General features: G+C 44.7%; 1 protein-coding gene across 4 annotated transcripts in view; it reads left to right on the forward strand.

The window, feature by feature from the left end:
* Positions 1–731: 731 nt before the first annotated feature.
* PLEKHG1 (pleckstrin homology and RhoGEF domain containing G1) overlaps positions 732–15,243 on the forward strand; it is a 249,418-nt gene continuing 234,906 nt past the window's right edge. For all 4 annotated transcript variants that reach the window (XR_013534630.1, XR_013534632.1, XM_035296959.3 and 1 more), the window contains exon 1: positions 732–853. The gene's annotated coding sequence lies outside the window, so the exon portion shown is untranslated. The remainder of the gene's footprint in view (positions 854–15,243) is intronic.

A 15,243-nucleotide genomic window follows, 5' to 3' on the forward strand; every position in this document is an offset into this window, starting at 1 on the left:
GGATCTGTAAACAACTAAACTAAGAGTGCCATCATATCCTCCACCAAACCGAAAGGGGTCCACAGGCGAACCTGATACGTCCGACTTTGGCGGGAGATCAGTGTTAAGAAATGACTTCACATTCCTTTAACTCTCGCTGCGCACACCTTTGATTGGAGTCATAACTTTACTGCAGAGCCGGTGCCTTTAAACATCTCTCTGACTGTCACCAGGGTTATTCTTTACCACTTTTACTTTCTGTAGGCAAAGGTCATTTGGTGTTTTAACCGAGGTGAGTAGGGTAATGACTCCTGAAGAACACCGGACTTCCCCCTCTTTTAACATGTGATTACCCGCAAAGCTCCTATGGAATACTAGAATGTTGACTTAAAACCATGATTTTTGGTATTATTTTAAATCATTACGTCCAAAGGAAAGCTAAAACTGAAGATCCCGGAAAATGAAGAAAAGTGATGTGTCTGCGAAAACAGTAGCAGAATTTATTTTTTTAACTTTATTCCCCCCGAGGCTGTAATTTGACTGTTCTCTTTGGCAAGGCTCCAGAGACAAGGCCAAGTGCCTAATCTCTCTTTCTCTTCGCCCCCCTCCTCTCCACCTTTTTCGCCCTCAGGGCAGAGGGGAGGCGGGACCAGCGATCCGCTGCTCGGGCCACGGGAGCCGGCGTCGGGGCGCGGGGAGGGGCGGGCCGGGCGCGGCGGAGCTGCTGGGCCGAGCCCGAGGAAGAGGAAGTCGGAGTCCGAGCCCGACGGCGGCTGCAGGGCGCTCCGGCAGCCCTAGCCGGCGCAGCGCAGCCCGCAGCTTCCCCGCCCGACCTGCGAGAGCCGCGAGGGCGCGCGGAGCCGCCCCTTCCCTGGTAAGGGCCGATCCGGCCTGGACGCCCTGGGGACTTTTCCAGGGATGGGACAGGGGAACCTGGACCTCTGGCCAGAGCCCCACATTCGCCGGTGGGGCCGAACGGAGCGTGGTGCCCAGGCCCCTCCGGACCCTGCGCTCCCCTCCGCTGTGGGGACCGAGGGTGCTAGGGACGTCGCGCGGTGGGCACGGAGGGCGCTGGGGGAAGCTGCGCCTCGGGGGTCGGGGTCAGGTTGGGGTTGCTGCCTCCCGCCTCCCCGCTAGGGGCTCCGCGCCCGCAAGTTCCCGGCGCTCCCACCCTTCGCCGCAGCTACAGCGGCTGCAACCTTAGCGCGCAGGGGAGTTTCTGCAAGCACCCGGGAGTTATTGCCACTGCTCCTCCACCCCCGGCTCAGCAGGACAGCCCCAGAACGGGACCCCACAGCCAGTTAGCCGGGTCAGCTCCCCAGAACTCGGGGAGCCCGGAGCCCCAGAACCCGGGGACGCGCGGTGGAGGCGGCGGCTGGGCAGCTGCGGCGCGCAGGGCTTGGGGGCGCCCCCGCTCTGCAGACGCGCTTTTTGGGGGTGGGGAGTCGAAAGTCTGTGGCTCCTCCGTCAAGGGGTAAACGGTAACACCTGGGCGGCCGCGAATCTGCCGAGCGTTCTGGCCTCGGAGGACCGCGGGGACTCGCGGTGATGCCCGAGCCCGCCCCCTTTTGTGTCCTCGCTGAGCCCCGTTCCGAAGCCGGAAGCTTCGGGACGCTGTAACTGGGAGAAGGGCGCTCAGCCGGGCAATTCATTGCGCCCCTCGGAAACAATGAGCTATATAGATCCTCGACTTGAATGCGCTGGCGGAGCGGGGTTTGTAAGCCGGCGTTTCCTCCAGCTTTGGTCCGCAAGGCGCCCTTTGTACCACCCGCAGGTGGCCGAGGCTACTGCATGTATTTTCGAAATCACCGGGTGTGGGTGTTTGGGGCAGGCATCACCCTGCGAGGACCAACTCGAGAGAGTTGGTTTAGGGGTTTGAACACATTGGACACTGGATACAGAACTATCTTGTGTTTTGTATTTAGACCAGGGAAATGACTAGAATGTTAACTCTAGGTCCAATTTGACATCTAACAGAATTCTGGGCCTAGATAGGTCCTGTAATGCGATACAGGTGTTAAAAACAGGCATCTCTGGCTTCTCAGATTCTGTAGTTGGCATACTTCTAAAATATGTCGAGATTTTGGATTTTGATTAAATTCCAGTAAAAAGATTTCCAAGTTCATCATTTCAGGAAATCATAAAACTGTTCGAACTTTTAGCTTTGCCCTGTGGGAGTCTGGGCAAGATACTCGCTTCTGGTCGTCTTGCCTGCCACTCTTATAAAGCAGTGCACACAAACCAGATAGCTTCTTCGGCCTCCTGTTCGCTCTTTATCTCCCTCCCTATCCCCTACTCCCTGTAATTTGGTCTACAAATATTTAAGACAGAGAGAAAAGTGCTGGGTTGATGTTTGACTCTTTAACATTTTGAGTCTGGCTTCCCAATTCCTGACTTGACTTTTTGTCTCATTTGAGGTCCCAAGTCTAAGCCACTAAACCACCTGACTAAAGAAACTTTTCTTCGCAGTTCTCCCACCTACCTGGCTTCATCCTGTCATCTGTAGCAATCAACAGTCAACAGCAATGGCTGCATGACCTTCCCTATCCGTGTATGGCAGCCCCCAAGTCCTCTGCTAAAGGGCAGAGCAAAGTGAGAAACAGTTATCTGGTGATCAGATGCCGAATAACTGCCCAGATTCTGCTTGTCCTTGGTGATATTTTCCTGCTTCCTCTACCCTAAATGGGCATCCTGAATTAGGGACACCAGCTTCCTTCAGTGCCTTTAATATAGGTGACTGTCACCAAATACAGGCTTAGCTATTTCACTGGGGGATTCAAGCTATAGTTCAAAGAAGTTAAATGATCATTTTTAAAACAAATCAATAGGAAGTAAGAACATAATTTTTCAAAACCAAGAATAACCAGTCCTATGCTGTATTCCCCCATGGTGGATATGATTTTTTGGTGATTAAATCAAGATTGAATGGTTCATAGTCTGTCCCATAAATGTGGGAAGTGCTTGAGCAGCACTAAATCTCTTGAGCCCTTCGTCAACCAAAAGCAGTTCCTGGAGCTTTACTCTGACTCTTAGTGGCGACCATTCACTTTTTTGCAGGTTTCTTTTCCTCTCCGCTCCTTCCATCACTGGTGTTTCAAACGGTTGTTGTCTTTTAATCCTCCTGCAGCATGATTAGGTCCCTGGAATATTGAAGCCAGAAGGGCTCTTGGATAACTAGTCCAGCCCTGCATCTTAAAGATTTAAGAAGTCTGGTTAAGATCCAGTGATCTAGAATCAGTCCACCTCCGTGACGCTCACCTCTGTGTCTCTGTAGCTCTGAGACTTTGACTTCTTTAAGGAAATTATTTAGATGTAGATTATTTCATAACCAGGAAAAGTAAAAGTCGTAGTTGGTGTCTCTCTCTCGGTTTTCTCACCTGTCCTCATTTTCATACCTTTCCTCCTTTCTTCTCTGCCCTTGTCGCAAGGATTAAATGAAATGATTTGTATTCATGTCTGGCACCTGTGGTATGCTTTGAAGATGCTTGCTATTGAGAAACCAAGCATGTGTGATTCTGTGGAAGTTTATACACAGCTCCTGACTGGCAGAACTGTGGTTTTACTCAGGTTCTCTTCTCTCTTCCCTGCCCCTCCTGAACTGCACTGCCTAAGAAATGATGCTTGCATGGAGACATATTTTTAATTAAGTGTAATGGTTCCGTTTTTAAGAAAAAATAATAATCACTTGTCTCTTTTGACTTAGGAAAAATATAGTTTCTAATGCAAAATGTGCATGTATTTGGGCAGGGATGGGAATTAGAACTTTTTCCCGACAAAGACTCTGCAAGCAACCTCGTGCTTGTGTGTGGCAAGGCATCTCAGATATTAATGTTTCATCACAGGCCTGCATCAATCTTGCTTGATAAAATGAAAAGCTGACCCCAATCCATTCAGTCATTCAGAGCCATGGGCAGTCTGTGCCAAGTAGAATTTACTGACAGAAGAGCCAGCTTTCAAGTGATTAAGAGATGACTGCATATTCAGCTTTATATTGTCTATGCTGATGAAAAGCGGCAGATGCTTTAGCTAAGAAGATAGAAGTATATGGCTAATCACTTAGCTATGGGGCTCGGGTTGGCTGTGGAATACCGAGACCATAGTGAATCTAGATGCTGCAAAACAGCTTCAGGTATGCCTGGGTGACTCCCATTCCAGTGATTAGGAGTTGACTATGTATCTAGAATAGTTTTCATGTTTGAGTCTGAGTATCTTTTCAATCTGTAAACATAGGTTACAAAAAAAAAAAAAACAAACCCGTTTTTCTGATGAGATAAAAGCCAAGTAAAAATTTCCACATTGAAACATCCTTCTTTGGTAAAGATTGAATTACAGTTTGATGGAAAGCTAAAGGATCCGCAAATCCGCAACTCCCCCGCCTCCAAAAAGTACCCCACGTGGTCCTAGAAGAAAGGCAATTTGAAGAGTGTTAATGGTAGGCTAAGTTTTTAAAAAATTCCATCTACACCCACTTGTAATAACCTGATGGAAGGAGAGTCAGGGTTTTCACTAGGTCTTTAATTAAGAAAGTTGTTTTGGTAAGCTTTAAATACCAGGGTGTTGTGGAGACCTCTTAGCACCAGCATTAGGAAGAGCAAACCCTTGGCTGTTACAGCCTTTGGCCAAAAGCTAGCAAGCCCCGTTTATGTGTAACAAGGAATTTTTTTTAAACATCAAAGAAAAACAAAGTTAAGATGACCATGAGTCTAATAATAGCTAAAACTTCAGTATTCTCATAAGAGGAATTATTAATCCATAAATCATCATGGTATTCAATGAGCTCTAATGTTTGAAGAGGTGAATAGGTCTGGTTCTCTGGATCTAGTCACATTGAGCACCAATTTAAATGGCCCGTGACTGACTAGACATTGAAAAGGGTCATGGAAAGTCCTGGGTTGTGAAGGGGAGCAGGGATGGCAAATCTTTCCCTGTAAAAATCCAGGTAGCAATTTAGGCTCCACATGTCTCTGTCATAGACTCTTTGATTTGGGATGTGATTTGTTTATTTCCTAACAACCCTTTGAAAATGTGAAAACCAATCTTTGCTCACAGGTCATACGAAAACAGACTGGATGTAGCCCGCAGCTATAGTTTGCTGGCTCTATTCTAAATGAACTATTACGGTTTGTAGTGTCCATCAGCATTTTTGTAGAGACCCCAGATGACAGATTTCATTGGTGCTATCTACATTGACTTGTTATAGACTGACTTATAATCAAGATCACTTTGTCACTTGGTTTCCTAGTCACCTTTCTGTATTCTCTCTTTGCTCTGGGGCTAGAAGTCTCTGTTAAACACAGTAATCAGTGGACGTAGAAACGGCAGTGCCAGATGTCAACATTCTGCTTTGAGTTAGATGCTGAATGGGGGAGAGAAGTTTGGCTGGGTTGGGATAAAACTCATGTTGACACAGACCACTGATGACTCCTATGAAATGAGGCCCAAAGCCCCAAGCAAAGCACCCACGGCCCTTGTACCTGCTCCTCTCCTAGTACCTCTTCACATATACCCTATGTCCTTGCCATTCAAGATAATTTGCAGAGCCCCGGGTGGGCTGCACTCTCTGTCTCACCAGTGGTGGGGTCCTTCCACACAAAGTTTAAATATCCGCCTCTTCCCTGGAGCCTTTCCTCATTTACTGGACAGAGATACCAGCACCTCCATCTCTATGTTTGCACAGGTGCTTATAAATGAAAGCACTTAGAGGTCTAGAGGAATGTGGTGATTCCCTGTTGGCAAATATTACCTTTCAAAGGTGGGGAAACAGTTGTATTTTTCTTTGAATAATAAATTCATCTTGCTTTACATCTCTAAACCAGCTAGAGAATCAAGCACAAAACAATTCCAGGGTCTCGAATATGATATGCAGTGTAGCAGAGTACATATACATAGAGGCTTTGAAGTCAGGCTGAGCTGAGCACTAGTTCGTTGCTTCCCCATTTACCTGCTGCAAGTTCCCCATGTGTAAAGTACAGAGTAAGAAGTCTTTCAATTGCTAGGAATAAATGGGATTTTCCTCTGTAAAGCATTTAGTTCAGGGTCTGACATGTAGTAATTGCTCAATAAATGGTAACTTTGATTCATTCCAGAGCATTTATTGAGAACCTACTATGCCTGTAATAATTCCTGACCAATACAAAGAGAGACGGTCTCCATGGAGATGTGATCAGTATGGTGGTGGAGACTCAGAGTGAGAGATAGGCTGTCTTTGATTGGTGGTCCAGGAAGCCTCTTGGAGGAAGAGGCGGTAACATTTGAATGGAGACCTTAATGATACTGATGAGTTCCTGTTTCATCAGATCTAATATACCTTTGAAATATTTCAATTTTTAATGAAATATAAATTTTAAAATGTAGCACAAAGACAGAAAAAAAATACCGTCAATAAAGTTGGCACCATCGTAAGCTGCATCTATAAGTTGTGAAAATGTGTCTTAGCATCAGTGAAGTGCGTATTTGTGCTCAATAAATATCCATTGAGTAAGCGAGTGTTACTCTGTGGTTGCATGTAAGATTCTGCAACCACACTGTGACTAAATTTCTTTTCTCTTTTTCTTAGCTCTGGGGTGTTGACTTAGACATGAGAAAAATAATAATATAGTACGTAAAAGTATTGCAAGGCATTTATGATCTAATGTATTTTTAAAAATAATTTAAAACATTTACTTTGGTGAAACCTTCACTTCCACTGGCGAAGTGTGTCAGGGAATCCTGTTTATGTGAAATTGACCTACACATAACTTGTGTAGGAGTGCAGCTGAGCAGCTCTCACATCCGGATAATTTCTTTTGGCAGCTGTCTGCAGAGATGTGTGAAATCTTCATGCACATAAATGCCATCTGAAGGGCAACAAAGGCATTAGCTCCAGTTTTACTTCCTTCTGTTATCTAGATTTAATTTAACATAAATACTCCTCCTCTCCTCCCTATCCCAAGGGCTGAACGTCCCTCTGACCCAGTAGGTCCTTTAGAACAGTGAAATGGAGTTGGCTCCTTTTAGATCCAGCCCCCTTCCCAGCTCTGGCAAGCCTCCAGCTTTTCATACTCCAAGCGGGTTCTCTTCCAATAGTTCCCCACCCTCCTCCCTGTTTAGAGAGTAAAATACTGCTGAAGTCTTTGCTTTCTCTGACCACCCTCTAAACTCTGAATCCTAATCAAGACCTGTTTTCTTCACTCACTTGGAGCCTGTTGTCCCTCTCTAGCTCTTCTCCTCCTATCCAAGTTCCCTTTAAGTCCTCAGTTTCTGGGTGACTCAATGGAAGTCTTGACAAAGCTTGGCTATTTCTGGTTGTAATAAAGTGTGCATTCATGCTGTTTTAATTTTCAATTCAACATGTCACCCAAGCCCTATCACTCAGCAGCACTCAGTGGCATGCTGGCACACATGGTGATTGGGTCCTTCTGGAATCTGTTCCTTTGGGGCATTCCTCAGCTCCTCCCATTTTCTCCCAACTGCTAGTGAAGCCAGAACAAAGTGCCCTTCCTGCACCCTGTCTGACAGGGAGGGTTGGTCAGCACTTGGCCAAGAAGGAAGCAAAGCATGGACTTTGTTTTCCTTCCTGAGCTACCCCCTTCCCTTCCCTCCAACTTCTCTGTGATTAAAGGCCCTCGTGTTTTAAGAGTTCTTTAGAACAGACACCAACTCTGGCTGAAATTGGAATCTTCGGAAACAAGTAGAAGCAAAGGAGAAGTCATTTGTAAGCATTCCAGGGATGCATATTAGCTGTGGTCCAACCTTAGCCAGGATGATTTAAGGCCATCTCTGACCTGTGGCTAGCAAGCTAGTTGCAGCAGAGGGGAGAATGGGGAAGAGGGGAGGCCACATGGAAGAGCTGGGGAGGCTGATTCCCAGCCATCACAGAGCTCAGCTTTCCATGGCCATGTGATTACAGACAGGCCGCAAACACTGACATCTGCACTTCTCTGATGTATGGCAGAGAGAGGAAAAGCTGTAATCTGAGGCATAAATATACGATCCTGTGTGTTCTCTCTAACCATGTAACCTGCTATTAGTTTAAGCATCTATGTTGTGCTGAAGTATTACAGCTGCATCAAAGGAGGATGTGGTCGTTCTGAAACAGCTTACAGTTTCAGAATTCAGGTGTCTTCCACTTTTTAAAGTTGGAAACAACTGAAGATGAATGATGATGTGCGAAGGTCAGAGGATCTGGGAACATGAAGTGGGTGGTGGGGGGATATTAGAGGAGACACAGCTTTTAAAGGTTTATTTTTTAAAAGAAAAGCTTTTCCTTACACTAAGCATTTCCCAACATATGTGAGAGTTTTTAGGGAGTTTCTTGATGAGGAATAGCGAGGGTGGGGCTGTCAGGGTAATGAGCTGGTTGGGAAGCAGACAGGAAATGGGCACGTGGATGGGCTGATTAGTATTGGGTCTCTTGAGGAAAGTGCTTTGGGAAGTCTTTGGAAGCTTTGGGAGCATAGTCATGGAGGAAAATCTTGGTGGTCTTGGCTTTTTTCCATTTTTTTCACTGTCTATGTAAGATAAATGCTATTTCCCCCTTTGACAATTGTTTAGATTCAACTCAAAGGAATATCATTTCATCGAAAAACTTAATGATATCTGACCTTGAAGCTGCAATAGCAAGGAAGGAAATATGAAGATAATGATTTTGTGCATATGGAACCCTTGTGCTCCACAGGTGTGTCTCATCCCAATGAAGTATTACCTTTAGCCACTTAGAATTCAGGTAGCTTCTAAGAAGCATCCTTATGATGAAACATTCTTATTTTTCTTTGTTTCTTCTTAGAACTTATCTGAAATGGAAGCACATATGACGTTCTGAGAACTGAGCAGTGTTGAGTTCCATCATAGCAATGACTTTTGAAATCCAGAATGCCCTGAGGAACAAAAGAAGACCAGTCATATATCAAAATGTGATACTGTCCAACACTATAGTTTAAGACATTTCTAAGGCTGGGCCCAGTGGCTCACACCTATAATTCTAGCGCTTTGGGAGGCTGAGGCAGTTGGATTACCTGACGTCAAGAGTTCGAGACCAGCCTGGCCAACTTAGAGTAACCCCATCTCTACTAACAATACAAAAATTAGCTGGTCCTGGTGGCACATGCCTGTAATCCCAGCTACTGGGGGGCTGAGGCAGGAGGATCACTTGAACCTGGGAGGAGGAGGTTGCAGAGAGCCAAGATCATGCCACTGCACTTCAGCCTGGGCAACAGAGTGAGAATCTGTCAAAAGAAAGAAAAGGAAGGAAGGAAGGAAGGAAGGAAGGAAGGAAGGAAGGAAGGAAGGAAGGAAGGAAGGAAGGAAGGAAGGAATTTCTAACTAGGGAGTGAACAGGTATTTATTCTTCTTACAGAAGAAAGTAATAATAGCTAGCAATAATTATTCTAAAAATCTCCCTGGTTTTGGATTACTAATATAGGCAGAAGATATGCTTGGCAAATGTTCAGAAACTATATACCATATCTTGAATGAGAAATTATTACTTGATGCTTCACTATCCATAATACAGACAGCAGCTGAATCTAATGTGTTCTTTATTTGCTGACCTATCATAGTACTAGTTCAAGTTGATTTCTGGGCTATTATTGTGAAAAAAAATTGTGTGCATGGGAAAGATAAGTTTGTTTATCTAAGGTCTCAATAGTCAGTTGAAATGTGGGAATAGTGTAGAAATTAGGCAGTCTCTGTGTGTTATTTAGAAGTTACTTGAAAATGCCTTCTAAAATGGGGATAAGATGATACATTAAAGATGTTATGAGCTTTAACTGTGTAACATATGGATGGCATCTAGTACATAGGAAGCCTTTGATAAATAGTGGGCATCTTATTATGTTTACTGGTTGTCGCACTTAAATTGTGTTCTGTTATTAGATGGCTGGAATAATAAACCAACATGAAAATAACCGGGAAAAACAGTCTAGGTGTCAGAAGAAGGGCTTATTTTTTACAAAAGCCAGTGGTAAGAGGGGCCAAGGGGAATGCATTTTTGCTTGACTGTAGTAGAGACCCAGTGTTCATGACACTTGGGAATTGAGATTAGAATTAGTTTATTCAACAAATGTCCCCTTCTGTGTTCTGGAGATTCGGTGTTGAACAAAACAGACCAAACCTAGAATAAAGCGGAAACCCTACATAACAAATGCTTTAAAGAAAATTACACGGGGAAACCGGGTGGGGCACTGCGTTTGCTTAGGTCATCAGAAAGGCCTATCTGGGGAAGTAACACTTCAGCCAAGACTTAAATCATAAGGAGTGATCCTGAGAAGGTCCGAGGGAAGAACATCCTAGACAGAGGAAGAGAGTTAAGTAGGGCAGGCCTTGGAGAGAAATAAGCTCCACGCATTCTAGAAAAAGAAAGGCAGCCAGTGTGTGTGTGCAGAGGAGGAGCAGTAAGTGGAGATGAGGTGGGAGAAGCAGGCAGGGCTGGGTCGTGCAGGTCTTTATAACATCAAAGATCTTTGCCACATTTTGGCAAAGCAATGCAAGACCACAAGAGGGTTTAAAGCAGGCGAGTCACATAACCTGATGAATGCCCAGTTACCACTCTGCCTGCTGTGCAGAGAAAGAGCTGTCATGGAATGTTCTGGAAGCAGGTAGAACTGTTGGGAATCCATGCAGTGATACAGAGAGGGAGGATGGTAGCAGAGGAGGTAGTGAAAAATGCCTTGGTTCAGAACTGGCATGTCAGCCAAGACGAGGCGGCTCCAGGAGAAGATATGTGTGGGGCTTGGAGCAGGGTAGCTACTATCACAGTCTCTGTTTCCCACTTCCAGCATCCTCTCTCCTTTGGTTTCCCGAGAAAAGTACCCAGAGCAGCTCATGGCTGTGGGTGATGCTATGAAGGGATGCTGGGTGAGCTCCCCTCCCCACATGCATCTACAAAAGAGGTATGCCTTCCTTTCAGCTCCCTGGCATCCTGGGCACCTCTATTCCAGCACTCTCCCCTTCCCTCCCCTCCCCTTTCTCTTTCTCTCTCTCTCTCTCTCTTTTTTTTTTTTTTTTTTTTTTTTTGAGACAGTGTCACTCTGATGCCCAGAATGGAGTGCAGAGGTGTGATCTCAGCTCACTGCAACCTCTGCCTCCTGGGTTCAAGCAATTTTCCTGCCTTAGCCTCCTGTGTAACCAGGATTATAGGCACCCGCCACCACACCCAGCTAATTTTTTGTATTTTTAGTAGAGATGGGGTTTCACCGTGTTAGCCAGGCTGGTCTTGAACACCTGACCTCTAGTGATTCACTGCCTTGGACTCTCAAAGTGTTGGGATTACAGGCATGGGCCACTGCATCCAGCCTATTCTAGTACTTTCTACGTGGTATTTTTGGTAACCATTTCATTATCCACCTTCCCTCACTAGACGACAAGCTCCTTGAGAGCAGGTGTTGGAACAAAATAATTTTTCTTTTTACTAGTTGAAATTAGCTTTAAGAAATCTAAGTTTTAAAAAAAATCACAAATTAATTGAGTAATAGTAATTCTGAGTATGTAGCTAAATTTTTAAGTAGGAAAGAGGAAGAAGAAAAAAAGGGAAGAGAAGGAAAAGGAAAGCAAAAAAAAAAAAAAGAAACTCACTAGAGCAATCCAACAAAGCTCTGGGTTAACTCTTTAAAAACGTTTCTTTAGAAAGTATTTTTGTTTGAATGCTTTTCTGTAATGGGACTCCAGTAGCTCCATTGGTTTAAAGTTTTATAGGTCTGTAATAAATGTGGGCTCTGTAATATGTATGTTTCTTTCCTGTCTTTTACTAGTTTATTGTAAAGTTGCAGACTCAACAGGGATCATGTTTATTCTGAAACAGGCACAACCATCAGATAAATTGTAAAGGTGCGTTGTCTCTAATATCTCAAGCCATCTGAGCAGTTAGGCATTTCCAAACAGGATATCAGCCCTTTTCCAAGCCTGCAAACATACCTTCTGATGTATGGGGACGGCATCGTACGCCTTTTGGTGAGGTGGATATCACGTGGGCATATAGATCATGCCGTACTCATCCTTCTGTTCCCACTAGAGACCATGGTAACTGGCGCACCACTGACCTGTAATCAGTTGTTTGATTTGAATTTCAGTCCACTTCTTTATGTCTATTGTATAGTAGAGTTTGCAGATCTGATGTTCAGTGCTAATTTTGTGGATTCTGAATGAAAACCCTACTTCTGATTTACTTAGAAATATAAAAACAAGTCTGAGAAGTCTATGTTTGTAATTTTCACACTTAGAATGTGTCACTCTTGTTGGCAAAAAGACCCAAAACAAACATACAAACAAACAAACGAAAAATAGCTAAATCACATTGTAGAGTGTTAAGTGGTACAACAGTGGCTCTGTGATGGTAGATCCAGTTTATTGAGACAGATCTCCAAAGAGCCTCTTCATATTAAAAAGGAATGGATTCTGGTGGCCTAGTTTTAGTTATTGTACCTATGAGAAAATGATCAAATGGTGCCTGGGCATGGTGGCTCATACCTGTAATCTCAGCACTTTGTGGAGGCGGACAGATCACCCGAGGTCAAGAGTTTGAGACCAGCCTGGCCAACACAGTGAAACTCTGCCTCTTCTAAAATACAAACATTAGCCAGGCATGGTGACTGGTGCCTATAATCCCAGCTACTCGGTAGGCTAAGGCAAGAAAATCGCCTCAACCCAGGAGGCGGAGGTTGCAGTGAGTCAAGATCATGCAATTGCACTCCAGCCTGGGCGACAGAGTGAGACTCCATCTCAAAAAAGAAAAGAAAAGAATCAAATGACATTTCTTGTAGAATATGCTGACTTAACATTTCTGGTCAAATAGGCCCTATTGTGTTTAGTCAAGAGAAAGACTGTGAAATAAGGTTGGGGATTTATCTATTTGGCTTTTGCACAATTGACTCAAAGTCACCCACCCATAGCTAGACTCATAATCTCAATTTCCAGACCTGCTTTCAGCTTCCTGGTGTTGTTCCCCCCTCCACCTCCTTTTCTACTTCTTAGTTAATAGCCCACAATTCAGTGGTCACAGCAAGCATTTTCCTTCCCTTTCCCGCCTTGTCCAGTCAGTTAGCAGTAACTGCTTGAATAGTTCTCAGTCCGTGTTCATTTATTCATGTCCCCTTTCCAGCTTTTTAGACTCTTATCTCTTGCCTAGACTTTTAGAAGAACTGCTGAGCCAGTGTTGATTGATATATTAATAATTAGAGCATGAACCTGACATTGAATGGGTGTTTTTTGTATGTGGATTTTTGTTTTGTTTTGTTTTGAGATGGAGTCTCTGTCCATCACCAGGCTGGAGTGCAGTGGTGCAATCTCAGCTAACTGCAACCTCTGCTTCCCAGCTTCAAGCAGTTCTCCTGCCTCAGCCTCCCAAGTAGCTGGGACTACAGGTTCGTGCCACCATACTTAGCTAATTTTTGTGTTTTTGCTAGAGACAGGGTTTTGCCATGTTGTCCAGGCTGGTCTCAAACTCCTGATCTCAGGTGATCCACCCGCCTTAGCCTCCCAAAGTGCTGAGATTACAGGAGTGAGCCACTGTGCCAGGCCTGAATGTGTTTTAATGAAGACTTCTTCTAATGGCTCAACCCAAAGGTGAGAGTGGAATTTAAGGCAGAGATCAGGGTCCCTTTAGGGCTTCTCTGGTCACATCTCTTTCTCAGACCTCAGCTCCAATCCATAGATGACTTCATAGGCTCTCCCTCCAGCATCCAGATTTCTACAGCTTTTCATGGTCTCCGATCAATGCTCCCACTTGGTCCAATCCACTGTCTTCTTTTCCTGGTTTATTGCAGTAGGTTTGTAACTGGTCTCCTTGCTTGGACCTTGCCTCCTACCAGCCAGAGCAATCCTTTCATATGTTGGTTAGCTCAGTCCACCCTACTGGTTTCCCATTTCCGATGCAAGTCCATGGGGCAGCCTGTGAGACCCTCCCCAGTGTGTCCCTTGCTCTGACACTCTCTCATCTCATCCCCTGCCCCTCTCCTGACACTTACTCTGCATCAGCCAACCGGCCTCTTTGTGGTTCCCAAGTTCTCCAGACAAGCCTCAGCCTCATCGGGTTCTTATTACCTCTGTCTGGAATATTACAGTCTTACTTCTGGTCAGTGCACCACGCTTCTGAGAGTTTGGATAGTTTTTACTGCTATTAAGGAGATTTAAAGAAACACTTATATATTCTGAGTAAACACTAGGGAAAAGTAGTCACATGAAAATCAGATTTTGTGCTATCCTCTAAGTATGGAGGATTGCATCACCTCTCTAAACTTAGGGCTGTATTCCTAAAAACTTCCGAATGAATGACTGAATTACCCTTTAGATTCATGTCCAGGTAAAATTGTTGTCAGGCACGCTGGACTCCTTAATAAAATTTTGAGGTCACAAGTAACACATTGGCAAATTGTTTCTCTAAATCAGTTTAGATAGAAGGTTTGTTTTTCTTCTCTGGCATTCATCTGAGGCTTGGAAATGCCTCTGTGACTTCATGGTTTGAAGAAGTTGCTCTGTATTCTCAGGACCACACCTTGGTCTGAGGCAGATTAACTGGTAGTCGAGATGAATAAAGCTCTGGATAACCTATAACCTCAACAGAGCTCCAACCCCCTCCATAGCACAGAGGGATTCAAAGCATTAGAGCAACTCTGATAACTTTGTACTGGAATGTACACCACTGAGTTTCCTTCTCTGTTATGTCTGTGCCCCTCCCCTCAAATCCACCCCAAAGCCAGAGATCTCTGTTAACTCTCCCTTGGCCTTCTTTATCCCTCCAAAAGCTGGCACCTGCTTTCTTTCTCATTTTCCTGCATTGCAGCCCCTTCATCTTTCTAAATCTCCCCAGTATAAATCTTATAACATGTATTGATTTAAATTCTATCACAGAAAATACCACAGATGTAAAATCATATAGGCTAGAATTTCCTGTGAGAAGAATCAGACAGAGGAGGGATTTCAGTGGCTGAGTCTACTATAAAAGGTAGAATGAGGGTGGCTGCCATGGCTCACGCCTGTAATCCCAGCACTTTGGGAGACCAAGGTGGGTGGATCAAGAGATTGAGACCATCCTGACCAACATGGTGAAACCCCGTCTCTACTAAAAATAAAAAAATTAGCTGGGTATGGTGGCATGTGCCTGTAGTCCCAGCTACTTGGGAGGCTGAAGCAAAATAATCTCTTGAACCTGGAAGGTGGAAGTTGCAGTGAGCTGAGATTATGCCACTGCACTCCAGCCTGGTGACAGAGCGAGACTCGTCTCAAAAAAAAAGTAGAATGGAAATTCTACCAAGGAATAAGCAGACCAGGCATCCAGGCATGAGGACAATGAGG

The sequence above is a fragment of the Callithrix jacchus genome, chromosome 4 (genome assembly GCF_049354715.1).
Source record: "Callithrix jacchus isolate 240 chromosome 4, calJac240_pri, whole genome shotgun sequence".
Classification (NCBI taxonomy): Eukaryota; Metazoa; Chordata; class Mammalia; order Primates; family Cebidae; genus Callithrix; species Callithrix jacchus.